This window comes from Phoca vitulina, unplaced genomic scaffold (genome assembly GCF_004348235.1).
Source record: "Phoca vitulina isolate PV1807 unplaced genomic scaffold, GSC_HSeal_1.0 scaffold5, whole genome shotgun sequence".
NCBI classification, from domain to species: domain Eukaryota; kingdom Metazoa; phylum Chordata; class Mammalia; order Carnivora; family Phocidae; genus Phoca; species Phoca vitulina.
The window spans coordinates 68656053-68669192 of record NW_022589708.1 but is presented as its reverse complement, the minus strand read 5'-3'; the positions used below and the strand labels follow the sequence as shown (position 1 = coordinate 68669192).

Genomic DNA, 13140 nt, shown 5'->3' with positions numbered 1-13140 from the left:
CAAAGTCCAATGTTACTATGTAATTTTGAGTTGCACCCCCAACTTTTCTATGGAAGTTTCCCAACATGCAAAAGTAGACAGGATAATACAATCACTCCCTATGGACCCATGACCCAGGCTCAATAATTATCACAGCAAGGGTGCCTGGGTGGCTCAGTTGGTAAAGAATCTGACTCTTGATTTTGGTTCAGGTCATGATCTCAGCATTGTGAGATCAAGATCAAGATCCGCAGAGGGCTCCGTGTTGGGGGTGGAACCTGCTTGAGATTCTCTCTCTCTCTCTCTCTCTCTCTGCCTCTGCCCCTACCTCCTGCACACGTGCTCGCTCTCTCAAAAAAAAAAAAAAAATTATCATAGCCAGTCTCGTTTCACCTGCTTCATACTTCATTTCACCAAACATCCCGCCAGTGTTCAGATTTCCCGGATTCTCTCATAAATGTGTCCCTAGGGTTGATTTGTTGGAAGCGAGAGCCAACAAGATCCACACATTGTACCTGGATGCCATGTCCCTTACGTCTCATGTATTTCACTCTTCTCTCTCCTTTTTATTTCCACCTGAACTTCCCCCCATTACCTTTCATATTTAGATGTTCAAACCCTTAGAAATGAGTCGAAAGAATAATTCAATCAACATTGCTTACCCTTCATCTCCAGCCACCAGTTGTCAACATTTGGCCTCATTTATTTTCTCTCTCACATATGAACTGTTGACGAACCATTCAAAAACTAACTTGCAGACATTGTGACACTTGGCTCCTAAATTCCTAGTCAAGCATCTCCTATGGACAAGGACATTCTCCTACATAACTACAATAACACGAGCACATCTAGAAAATGAACACTAATATGTAATAGCTAATGTTAATAGAATTTTTTAAATTTAAAAAATTTAAATTTCCCTGATGGTCCTAATAGTGTCTTTCATAGTTTTGATACTGCATCTGGTTTTATGTCTCTTTGGTGTCTTTTAATCTACAATTGTCCTCATGCCCTCTTTGGTTTCCCTTTTTGAAGAGTCCAGGTCAGCTGGCTTTAGAACACCCCACATTCTGAGTTTTTCTGATGGTTTCCTCAGGATTAGATCTAGGTGACACATTTTTGGAAGGAAGGTACAGAGGTAATGTTTGTATACTTCTGTTTGCACATAATGACAGTCTGTACTATCATGTTCCCTCTGGTCACTTGGCTAAAAGGTGGTGGTAGCCAGATCTCTCCTCTGTAAAGGAACATTGCTTCCCTTGTAATATTAGATAACTTAAAAAAAAAATATGGGATAACATCAGGGCAGGAAGGCAGGGATGGGGGGGGTGGGCAGTGACACTGTGAGACCCCATGTAATGATCCTGTTGCCCACCAACCTTTCCCTCAATGATCTTTACTTTCATTGCTGACCACTGCCTGAATCAAGTATTACATTAGGAACTGGAGAATGTTGATTTTTCTCACTATGTAATTTCTTCTATATTTACTTTGTGGCATTGTCTTGTAAAGAGGAGCTTTCTTTCCCCTTCCCTTTAAATAAAGATTTTATTTATTTATTTGACAGAGAGACAGCGAGAGAGAGAACACAAGCGGGGGGAGTGGGAGAGGGAGAAGCAGGCTTCCCATGGAGCTGGGAGCCCAATGTGGGGCTCGATCCCAGGACCCTGGGATCATGACCTGAGCTGAAGGCAGAAGCTTAACGACTGAGCCACCCAGGCGCCCCTCTCATTCCCTTTTACTAATCTTTAACATCCTTATTCTTTATGATGCTCAAGTTGTCCCAAATTTCACCAGTAGGTATCCCTTCAAGCTGGCTCCTGTGTCCTTGTCTACACAAACCTTAAAAATATTGTTTTTCCTTTCTAATTAGCAAAGAAATATATATTCACTGCAGAATATTTTTAAACAGAAAACTGCAAAAAAGGGGAGGTTCCCATATTCCCCCAACTAAAAATAATTATTAACATTTTGATCTTCTTTCCAGGAGACAGAAAGATAGGTAGGTGAGTAGATAGGTAGATAGGTAGATAGAATTTCTTTTTTATCTGATGTTTTGTTACATTAAAAACAGAAACATAATATAGAGCATACCAAGTTTTCACCAAACTTATTTCCAAAGCAATTATTTCCCACCTCATGAAATATCTTGCTATGACATTATTTTTAATGATTATGACATAAATATTTACTTGGATGTATCATAACTTACTTTTCCAATGCCCTATAGTTAAGCATTTACTTTGTACCAACTTCTTTGATTATCAGCAAGATTATTTTTACATGTGCTGATCATTTAGAAATACTCTTTTATGGGGCGCCTGGGTGGCTTAGTTGGTTAAGCGGCTGCCTGCGGCTCAGGTCATGATCCTGGAGTCCCTGGATCGAGTCCTGCATCGGGCTCCCTGCTCGGCAGGGAGTCTGCTTCTCCCTCTGACCCTCCCCCCTCTCATGTACTCGCTCTCTCTCAAATAAATAAATAAAATCTTTAAAAAAAAAAAAAAAAGATGTCTTTGATTCTTCTCCTGGTGGGCTAAATTTGGTTGTTGCAATAAATTTTCTTTTCAAGAGTGCTAAGCATACACAAGGGGCTTGGCATATATTATCTCTCCTTAACCTTTATAACAATCTTATGAAGTAAATAATATTTTCTCTAGTTTTTAGATAAAGAAACTAAACCTTCAAGAGGTTAAATAATTGGTCCAGGTTTACACAGTGTGGATGCTGTGCTGCCTGAATTTTACCTCAGATCTACACAGAGTCGGGATACGTGGGTGTTATATACTTTGTGAGCTCTCGTGTGTCTGAGAAAGACCTTATATTGTCTTCACACATGAGCAGTTTGGCTGGATGAGAACTAGTGGATTACAGTCCTTTCCCACAAATGTTTATAGTTCAACAATGTTTCAGTTAGAAATGGGTTTAATTGCATTTAGCAGAAAACTCAGGTAACAGTGTCTTTTAAAAATTTATATATTACATATAAAAAATACAGAGATATCACATGGACCCAGGTCAACAATGAATCCAGTATCTTCCACCTTTCTTAGCATGAGGCTTCCATTCCTTCCCCCCCCCCCCATTCTGTGCCTCCTACTGCAGCTCCAGCTTTCACATCCATATTCTAACATGGCGGAAATCGGCAAGAGAGCCTTGAAAATGTAGTTGTTGTTTGCTTTTTTTTTTTAAGATTTTATTTATTTATTTGACAGAGAGAGACACAGCAAGAGAGGGAACCCAAGCAGGGGGAGCGGGAGAGGGAGAAGCAGGCTCCCCACTGAGCAGGGAGCCCGATGTGATGGGGTGCTTGATCCCAGGACCCTGGGATCATGACCTGAGCCAAAGGCAGACGCTTAACGACTGAGCCACCCAGATGCCCCGAAAATGTAGTTTTATAGTTGGCACATTGCCACACCCAACAAAAAGGAACTAAGGAGTTTGGAGTAGTTAATAATAGCTTTGCAACAGTCTTACTAGTATATGTCTCTGAGTTTATCTTTTTATCACTTTTGTTTAGGTCTTCAACTCAGAAATATGTGCTATTCTATCTGTAATCGTAGCTTTAGTTATATTTATTATGGTTTTATTTGATTATATTTATTATCACATGTGTCTTTTTTTTTTAAGATTTTATTTATTTATTTGAGAGAGAGCGAGAATGAGAGAGAGCACATGAGACGGGGGAGGGTCAGAGGGAGACACAGACTCCCCGCCGAGCAGGGAGCCCGACGCGGGACTCGATCCCGGGACTCCAGGATCATGACCTGAGCCGAAGGCAGTCGCCCAACCAACTGAGCCACCCAGGCGCCCCACACGTGTCTTCTATATTACTCTTCGAATTCAGAAAATTCATCTCTATTTCTAATGGACTTTTAAAGTCCAACATTTTCTTTGGATTCTTTATTAAAAATAGTTCTCATTTAGCTCCTTTTTAATTCTTTTCTGCTTCTTAGCCAACTCCCTTCATATTTCAGACTCCTTATTATTATTTTTTTTTATCTCATGGCATGGAGAGGAATTTTCAAGAAAAAAACTTTAAATATATAGAAAAGGAAAAATAATATAATAAATATCTGTATACCTACCACCTGGATCTATAATTGTTAACATTTTCTCATATTTGTTTTGTTGGCTTAAAATTCAACCAACCCCCCTGCCCTTAACTCTGGCATTCCCAACACCTTTACTATACTTCTCTTTTCCCTTTTCCAGGGCATTTATCCCTTCTAACATAATATATAATTTCTTTATACTTTACAACTGCTTCCCTACCTCTGGCATACAAGGTCCATGAGGGCAGGATCTTTGTTGTGTTCACTAATTATTCTCAAGTACCTAGAAGACTGCCTGGAATATAGTAGGCACTCAATAAATATTTGTTGAATGAAATAAAGTATATTTTTATATCTATTCATGTTTGTATATAGACTTAGTCCATTCCTTTTAACCGCTATATGTAGTGCTCCATTATCAGCAAATATAGCTAACATTTATTAAGTGCTTTCTCTGTTCCAACACTATTCTAATGGATTTACATTTCTCATATAATGCTCAAATAGACCTGTGAGATAAATACTGTTAGTAACCCCTGTGGTACAGATGAAGAAATTAAGACTCACTGCAGCTCTAATGACACACAGACTGAAAGTGAAGAAATAGAAAAAGATATTCCATGCCAATGGAAAAGAAAATAAAGTTGGAATAGCAATACTCATATCAGACAAAACCAACTTTAAAACAAAGACTGGGGGCACGTGGGTGGCTCAGTCGGTTGAGCATCCAACTCCTGATTTCAGCTCAGGTTATGATCTCAGGGTCGTGGGATTGAGCCCCATGTTGGGCTCTGCGCTCAGCACAGAGTCTGCTTGTCGCTCTTTCTCTGCTCCCCCCCACCCCCACTCGTGCTCATTGTCTCTCTTAAAAAATAAATAAAATCTTTTTAAAAAAAGATAATAAAAGACAAAGAAAAGACATTACATAATGATAAAGGGGTCAATCCAAGAAGAGGATCGAACATTCATAAATATTTATACATCCAACATAGGAGCACCTAAACAGATAAAGCAAATACTTGCAGGCAAAAAGGGAGAAATTGACAGTAATACAATAATACTGGGGACTTTAATGCCCCTCTTTCATCAAGGAATAGATCATCCAGGCAGAAAATCAATAAGGAAACATTGGCCTTAAACAACATAGTAGACCTAATGGGCTTAATACACAGAACATTTCATCCAAAAACTGCAGAATATACATTCTCTTCAAGTGCACATGGAACACTATCACACATAGATTATATGTTAGGCCACAAAACAAGTCTCAATAAATTCAAGAAGACTTAGTCATATCAAGCATCTTTTCTGATAACAGTGGTATGAAACTAGAAATCAATTAAAAAAAGAAAACTGAAAAAAACACAAACATTTGGAGACTAAACAACCTGCTACTAAATGACCAATGTGTCAATGAACACATCAATAAGAAAATAAAAAAATAGCTTGAGACAAATTAAAATGGAAACACAACTTTCCAAATCTATGGGATATAGCAATAGCTGTTCTAAGAGGGATGTTCATAGTGATACAGACCTATTTCAGGAAATAAGAAAATCCCCCAAAAATCTAACTTTATACCTAAAAGAACTAAAAAAGAAGAAAAAACAAGGCCCAAAGTTAGTAGAAGGAAGGAATTAATAAAGATCCGAGGAGAAATAAATGAAATAGAGACTAAAAAAGGACAAAAGAAAAGATCAATGAAACTAATAGCTGGTTTTTTTGAAAAGATAGACAAAAATCAATAAACTTCATGAAGAAAAAAAGACTCATCAAGAAAAAAAAGAGAAAGGACCCAAATAAATAAGAAACTGAAGAGAAGTTGCAACTGATATCACAGAAATACAAAGAACTATAAGAGACTACCACAAACAATTATATGCCAACAAACTGGAAAACAGAAGAAATGGACAGATTCCTAGAAACACACAATCTTCCAAGACTGAATCATGGAAAAATAGAAAATCTAAATAGATTACAAGTAATGAAACTGAATCAGTAATTTTAAAACTCCCAAAAAACAAAAGTCCAGGACCAGAGAGCTTCACAGATGAATTTTACTAAACATTTAAAGAAGAGTTAGTCCCTATCCTTCTCAAATTATTCCAAAAAACTGAAAAGGAGGGGTGCCTGGGTGGCTCAGTCGGTTAAGTGTCTGCCTTTGGCTCAGGTCATGATCCCAGGGTCCTGGGATTGGGCCCCGCATCCAGCTCCTTGCTCCACAGGGAGCCTGCTTCTCCCTCTCCCTCTGCCGCTCCCCGTGCTCGTGCTCTCTCTCTGTCTAATAAATAAATAAAATCTTAAAAAAAAAAAAACAAAAAACTGAAGAGGAAGTAACAATTCCAAACTCATTTTATGAGGCCAGCATTACCCTGATACTAAAATCAGACAAAGACACCACAAAAGAAAGAAAATTTGGGGCCAATATCCTTGATGAACATAGATGCAAAGATCCTCAAAAAATATTAGCAAATCAAATTCAACACTACATTAAAAGGATCATACACCATGATCAAGTGGGATTTATTCCAGGGATGCAAGGATGGTACACCATCTGCAAATCAATCAATGTGAGGGCGCCTGGGTGGCTCAGTCGTTAAGCGTCTGCCTTCAGCTCAGGTCATGATCCCAGGGTCCTGGGATCGAGCCCCACATCGGGCTCCCTGCTCTGCAGGAGGCCTGCTTCTCCCTCTCCCACTCCCCCTGCTTGTGTTCCCTCTCTCGCTGTGTCTCTTTCTGTCAAATAAATAAATAAAATCTTTTAAAAAAAATCAATGTGATACACATTAACAAAACAAAGGATAAAAATCATATGAACATCTAAATAGTTGCTGAAAAAGCACTTGACAAAAATCAACATCCATTTTTATCCTCCTGGCCACTAGACACCATAATAGCTAGCCTTTGTGGCCCAAGCATGGGCCTTTAGGCGTTTGTCTGAGCAGCCCTCCTTGGGGTCCTAGCCATGAGGCCAAGAACCCAGCTGGAAGTGGAAGCCTGGTATGTGGGTCCTGGAGGGAGATCATGCTGTGGGATTGTCCAGGCCTAAGGCAGGGGTGAGAGGGGTGGTTGGGGGGGGGGGGGCCTGCAGCAGGAGGGCCAAACTGTAGGTGGCCCTTGTCTCACTCCAGTGCTTGTCCTAGGTCATACCTTCAACATCCATTTATGATTAAAAACTCCCAACAAAGTGGTTATAGAAGGAATGTATCTCAACATAATAAAAGCCACGTATGACAAATCCACAGCTAACATCATGTTCAATGGTGAAAAGCTAAAAGCTTTTCCTCTAGGATGAGGAACAAGATAAGGATGCCCACTCTTGCTACTTTTATTCAACATAGTACTGGAACCCCTAGCTACAGTAATCAGACAAGAAAAAGAAATAAAAGGCTTGATTCAAATTGGTAAGGAATAATTAAAACTGTCACTATTTGCAGATGACATGATACTACATACAGAAAACCCTAAAGATCATCAAAAAAACTATTAGAACTAATAAATGTATTCAGTAAAGTTCCAGAATACAAAAGTAACATACAGAAATTGGTTGCATTTCTATATACTAATAATGAGCTATCAGAAAGAGAAATGAAGAAAATAATCTTATTTAAACTACATCAAAAAATAAAATAAAATAAAATAAAATAAAATACCTAGGGATAAATTTAACATAGTAGGTTAAAGACCTGCACTCTGAAAACTGTAAGAAGATTTTATTGATGAAAGAAATTGAAGATAACAAAAATAAATTGACAAATATAACATGATCATGGACTGGAAGAATTAATATTGTCAAAATGTCTATACTACCCAAAGCAATCTTCAGATTCAATGCATTCCTCATCAAAATACCAATAGTATTTTTCACAGAACTAGAACAAATAATACTAAAATTTATATGGAACAACAAAAGACCCCAAATAGCCAAAGCAATCTTGAGAAAGAAAAACAATGCTGGACGTATTATGCTCCCTGATTTCAAATTACACTACAAAGCTGTCATCATCAAGACAGTATGGTACTGGCACAAAACAGACACATAGATCAATGAAACAGAATAAAGAGCCCAGAAATAAACCCACATTTATATGGTCTATCTAGACAAAGGAGGCTAGATAAACAATGGGGAAAAGACAGTCTCTGCAATAAATGGTGCTGGGAAAACTGGAGAGCCATATGCAAAAGAATGAAACTGGGTCACTTTCTTATACCATACACAAAATAAACTCAAAATGGATTAAAGACCTGAATGTAACACCTGAAACCATAAAACTCCTAAAAGAAAATATAGGTAGTAAGCTCTTTGACATCACTCCTAGTGATATTTTTTTGGACCAGTATCCTTAGGCAAGGACAAGAAAAGCTAGAACAAACAAATGGAATTATATCAAACTAAAAAGCTTTTGCACAGTGAAGGAAACCATCAACAAAATAAGAAGGCAACCTACTGAATGGGAGAAGTTATTTGCAAGCCATATATCCAGTAAAGGATTAATATTCAAAATATGGAAAGAACTTACACAATTTAATATCAAAAAATATCTGATTTAAAAATAGGCAGAAGACATGAAAAGACATTTCTCCAAAGAAGACATGCAGATGGCCAAGCGTCACATGAAAAGATGCTCAACATCACTAATCATCAGGTAAATGCAAATCAAAACCACAATGAGATATCACCTCACACCAGGCAGATTGGCCATTATCGAAAAGATAAGAAATAACAAGAGTTGGTAAGGATGTGGATAAAAGGGACCCTCATACACTGCTGGTGGGAAAGTAAATTGGTGCAGCCACTATGAAAAAATGTATGGAAGTTCCTCAAAAAATTAAAAATAGAACTATCATATGATCCAGTCATTCCACATCTGAGTATTTATCTGAAGAAAACAAAACACCAATTTGAAGAGCTATATGCACCCCTGTGTTCACTGCAGCATTATTTACAATAGCCCAGATACGAAAGCAACTTAAGTGTCCATCGGTAGATGAATGGATAACAAAGATGTGGTGCATATATGAAATATGACTTAGCCATAAAAAGAGTAAAATCTTGCCATTTGTGACAACGTGGGTGGACCTGGAGGGCATTATGCTAAGTGAGGTAAGTCAGACAAAGACAAACACAATCTGATTTCACTTACATGTGTAATCTAAAAAACAAAACAACTGTTATATGTCAATGACATCTCATTAAAGCTGGAAAAAAACAAAGACCCATGAGTGGTACAGCTGGATTAAATCCTAGACTTCCGGTCCCAGAGCTGCACACTATAAAATAAACAAACCACATTTATTTATCCTTTTCTCTAGTGACATTTAGTTTGTTTGCAATTTCCCCTACCATGAACAAGTTTCAGCGAACATCATTGTGCCTATCTGCCTTTGCATGTGTGGAACAGTCCCTGAGGGTATATACATCAAGTGGAATAGCCATGGAATCCTTTTTTGTTTGTTTTTTGAAAGTACAGAGAAGAGCAGATGTTATTTAAAATTTTCTTCTTCCCTTCAGAAAAATTTTTCCCCTGATAGAATATACGTTCCATGAAGGCAGGGATTTTTGTCTGTTTTGTTCACTGCTCTCTTCTAAGCAAATAGAAGAATGTCAAGCACATAAGAGATATTTAATAAGTACCTGCTGAGTATATGAATGGTTCTTGAATATTAGGCTCTGTTGCCTTAATTATGCAAACACTTTTTATACAGCCCCAAACTGTGTGAGGAGAATTTCTAGTTACTCATCTTTGTACATTGAGAATTTTACCCAAACCTTGGATTTACCCCCCAAACGGGACTGGAAGAGAGGAGTCTTCTTGGATTCCAGCACTTTTCTCTGATGTTATTCTCCTCAAGGACTTTAAACTCGGGTGTCAGGAACAAGTTCTACGACTCAACAGCCTGAAGAGAATGGGGTGGGGGCCACAGCTGTAAATGACTTGGGACAGTCTCCCCTGAGTCCTGGTGTGGTTTGACCTTCGTGGTGCTGCCAAACACCATACCAGGGCTGAGCCTTGCCCTTGGAGAGATGCAGCTCAACCACTACCAGCCCCGTGGACACTTCCAAGCCACAGTGGCTAAGGAGACTCCTGTGAAGAGTTCCCAGTCTGTCCTACTGCTCACTCCTGCCCTTACCCTTTGTGCCTCTGAAGTAGGGCATATTGATGAGATCCCAAACCAGACTCTCAGACGATAGCCCTCAAGTCCAGTGTGGTCCCACTCCACTTCATCTAGAAGAACTTCCTTTCTCTTGCATGTGAATAGCTCCCTTCTGTAGAATCTAGCAATGGTTTCCCCCAAGTTTCTATTGTTGGTCAATTCAACCATGCTCAGAAAAGGCATCAGAAGCACACCTACCTCAGTACTAGCTTGTTTTTGGCTGTGTTTTCCCCAAATGTCATAAATCGGTTACAGACAACGGAACAGTGGTTGAACAGGAAAACTGTCCCTTTAGGCTCTTTTTTTGACTGCTGCTTCATGTGAAAGCAGCTGCATCTTTGATTCTAAATTTTAAGCCTCTTTTTCGTGTTAACTACTGGGTGGTGGAGACAGCACATCCGGTATCTTCACGTGTAAAACACAGGAATGGTTCTCCTGTGCACGGATGGAAGAGGACTTCGGGGGGGGGGGGGCTGTACCCCTTTTGTTCTCTTGTCTGTTTTCCACAGCCCATTCATTCTTTTACAACTCACTTTATGTGAATAATCTCCTTTTCACTTTTGTGCTTTACTCAAGACCCATGCTGACAACTGAACTGACAACTCTCAGGAAGCTTCAGGAATTAACAAATCCATCAAATATTTAATGATTTAGGCCTACGAGGTGCCAGACCTTCTCTCAGAAGCTGAAGAGAAAGTATTTCCTGATCTCATGGAGCTTACAACACATCTCATCTCAAGAAGCGTACCTCCTAGTAAAAGAAATAGATCATAAATAAGCATATGTCAGATGGTGCAAAATGGGAGAAAAGGAAGTCAAATGTACAGGGCAAAGAATGTTGGAGAGGCGCTACTTTAGAGAGCAGAGAAAGCCCCTCTCAGACCCACTTCTTCGTCATATCCTTAAAGTGTGGGAAAAGAACACTGAAACATCCTAGCTATACAATCATACCTCAACAGGATTCCCTAGTAACTGTGAAAAGCAGATGTAGGTGTGTTTGTTCATGAACATCCCTAGTAAGGTAAGACCACTTTGTGTATAATGAAATCTGGACTCTTAGAATCAAATGTGTGATTCTCTGATCCTAATGTCCTCACTTATAAAAGGAAATCAACTATATCGTAGGGTTATTGTAAAGATCCAATAAGCCAGCATATATAAAGTGCCAGGCATACAGTTAGCACTTAATAAATGTGGGCTTTCTTTCCTTTCTCCCTTCCCTTTTCCCAGGCTCTTACCTTGATAAAACAGATAGCCATACACATGATGCAACAGAGATCCTTATGAAGGAACAATTAGAAATTAGATCAGTTTCTCTTTGTCGTACTATTTCCTCGATCCAAAGAGCCTAGATTTCTTTAGATAATTTAGAGTAAAAACGAACAATTTCTTATTGGGTTCCTCTAGAGTCTGAATGGGCCTAGAATGGTACCATTATAGAAAAGAGTTCATTGAAATGCCACGAGGGAATGAAGGCACTAGATTGAATTACAAATGTCCTATCATGTGAGCAGATGAGGAAGGGGCTTGAGATCCTCCAGAGTTGAGTGTTGACATCTCTGTCCAACACAATATAATCAGGATAAATATGAATACTTATTAAAAAATCTAAATCATCCCCTCCCATTTTCCCCAGTGGTACCAGATTAATAAAGAAAATAAATTCCCTGGTATTTTTTAATAGCAGAAGAAACATATCATCAGTACTAACAAATAATAAAATACGGCTTTCTTACCCTAACAGTTGAAATCCAGGTAAACTTAGCCCTTTTAACAGGCCATGTGTTTTTGTTTTTATTAAACAACAGATCGAAACCAACCTCATTACTCTTTCACGAAATCACTCCCACTAACTTCTTCCTCTGGTGTAGCAGTAAAGGCTCTGGACTAGAAGTAAGAAGTCATCCCTATGACCTTGATCAAGATGTCTCACTTCTCAGAGCTTAGTGTCTTGGGCTTGGACTAGATTAACTCTGTGGGAACTTCTTGTGCATGTCCTGAGATTTTCCTATGAAAACATTCTTCCTCTATCATTTCTTCCCCTATTTCTACTGCTTCTCTCATCATAAGCCACACCTGCAATATGATATTGCTCCGACTCAGCAGGGTGCTCTCCCACGATCCCAGTGGCTCCAGGACCATGTTGTGGTAAAGCCGCTGTACAGCCGGGCCGCCTTTCCAGCAAGTGATTACAAACACACACTGCACTGTATCTTCTTACTCCCTGTGAAACATTTCTAGCATTTACAGTCTTTATTCATCCCAACCTGCGGAAAGAAGTATTGTAAGGACTCTCAGCAACGGAGAGAGGAGACTGAAAACCCACCTTAGGAAAATCATTGAAAATAGACCTAAGTGAATAAAGATCTGATATGTCACCTAAGTGATACTTGATTTTTATAGACACAGACTTGGAATACTGCAAACTTTCTGTTTTGACCTTGCTTTTATTTACAAGAGCCCTGGCCTTATAAATAAAAACACCATGGTCCAAGCCTGCCGGCCAAGGGTGCTGTGGAGCACAGGATGCTTCAGGGTCTCACTACTCACTACTTCTCACCCTTCTTCTCAACTGCCTCCCATAGGTCACTGCGTTTGCTTGTAAAGTATACCTGCATCCTCGCCTCTGTCTGATCATTTCGTCACATCAGGAAAGCATCCTGCAACTTCCTTGGAAAGCTCTAGTGCCCAAAAATAATGGAAAGATACCTCTCTTGATGGAAAAGTTCATGTTATGTGGAGACATGAACAAAAGAAAAGACAGCTGTCAGCAAGCATCCTTTGAGCCTAACTGAATCCATGTTACAAACCATTTGTGATGGTGCCAAAAGGAACTGGAACATTGCAAAGGATGCAACACGTACTAGAGCATGGGTCTCAGACTTTGCTTTGATTGATATGTAAAGATTCAAAGAAATGGGGCGCCTGGGTGGCTCAGTCGTTAAACGTCTGC

The 13140-nt window shown here is 39.1% G+C and overlaps 2 protein-coding genes and 1 non-coding gene across 9 annotated transcripts in view; all 3 read right to left on the bottom strand.

Annotated features, from left to right (window-relative positions):
• N4BP2L2 (NEDD4 binding protein 2 like 2) overlaps positions 1–13140 on the bottom strand; it is a 107712-nt gene that overhangs the window by 6970 nt on the left and 87602 nt on the right. The gene's annotated exons all lie outside the window — the stretch shown is intronic.
• Positions 1–13140, bottom strand: part of N4BP2L1 (NEDD4 binding protein 2 like 1) — a 29681-nt gene that overhangs the window by 10302 nt on the left and 6239 nt on the right. The window lies entirely within an intron of this gene.
• LOC116631830 lies at positions 10406–10537 on the bottom strand. The gene has a single exon (XR_004299280.1). It is a non-coding gene; the product is annotated as a small nucleolar RNA SNORA16B/SNORA16A family (small nucleolar RNA).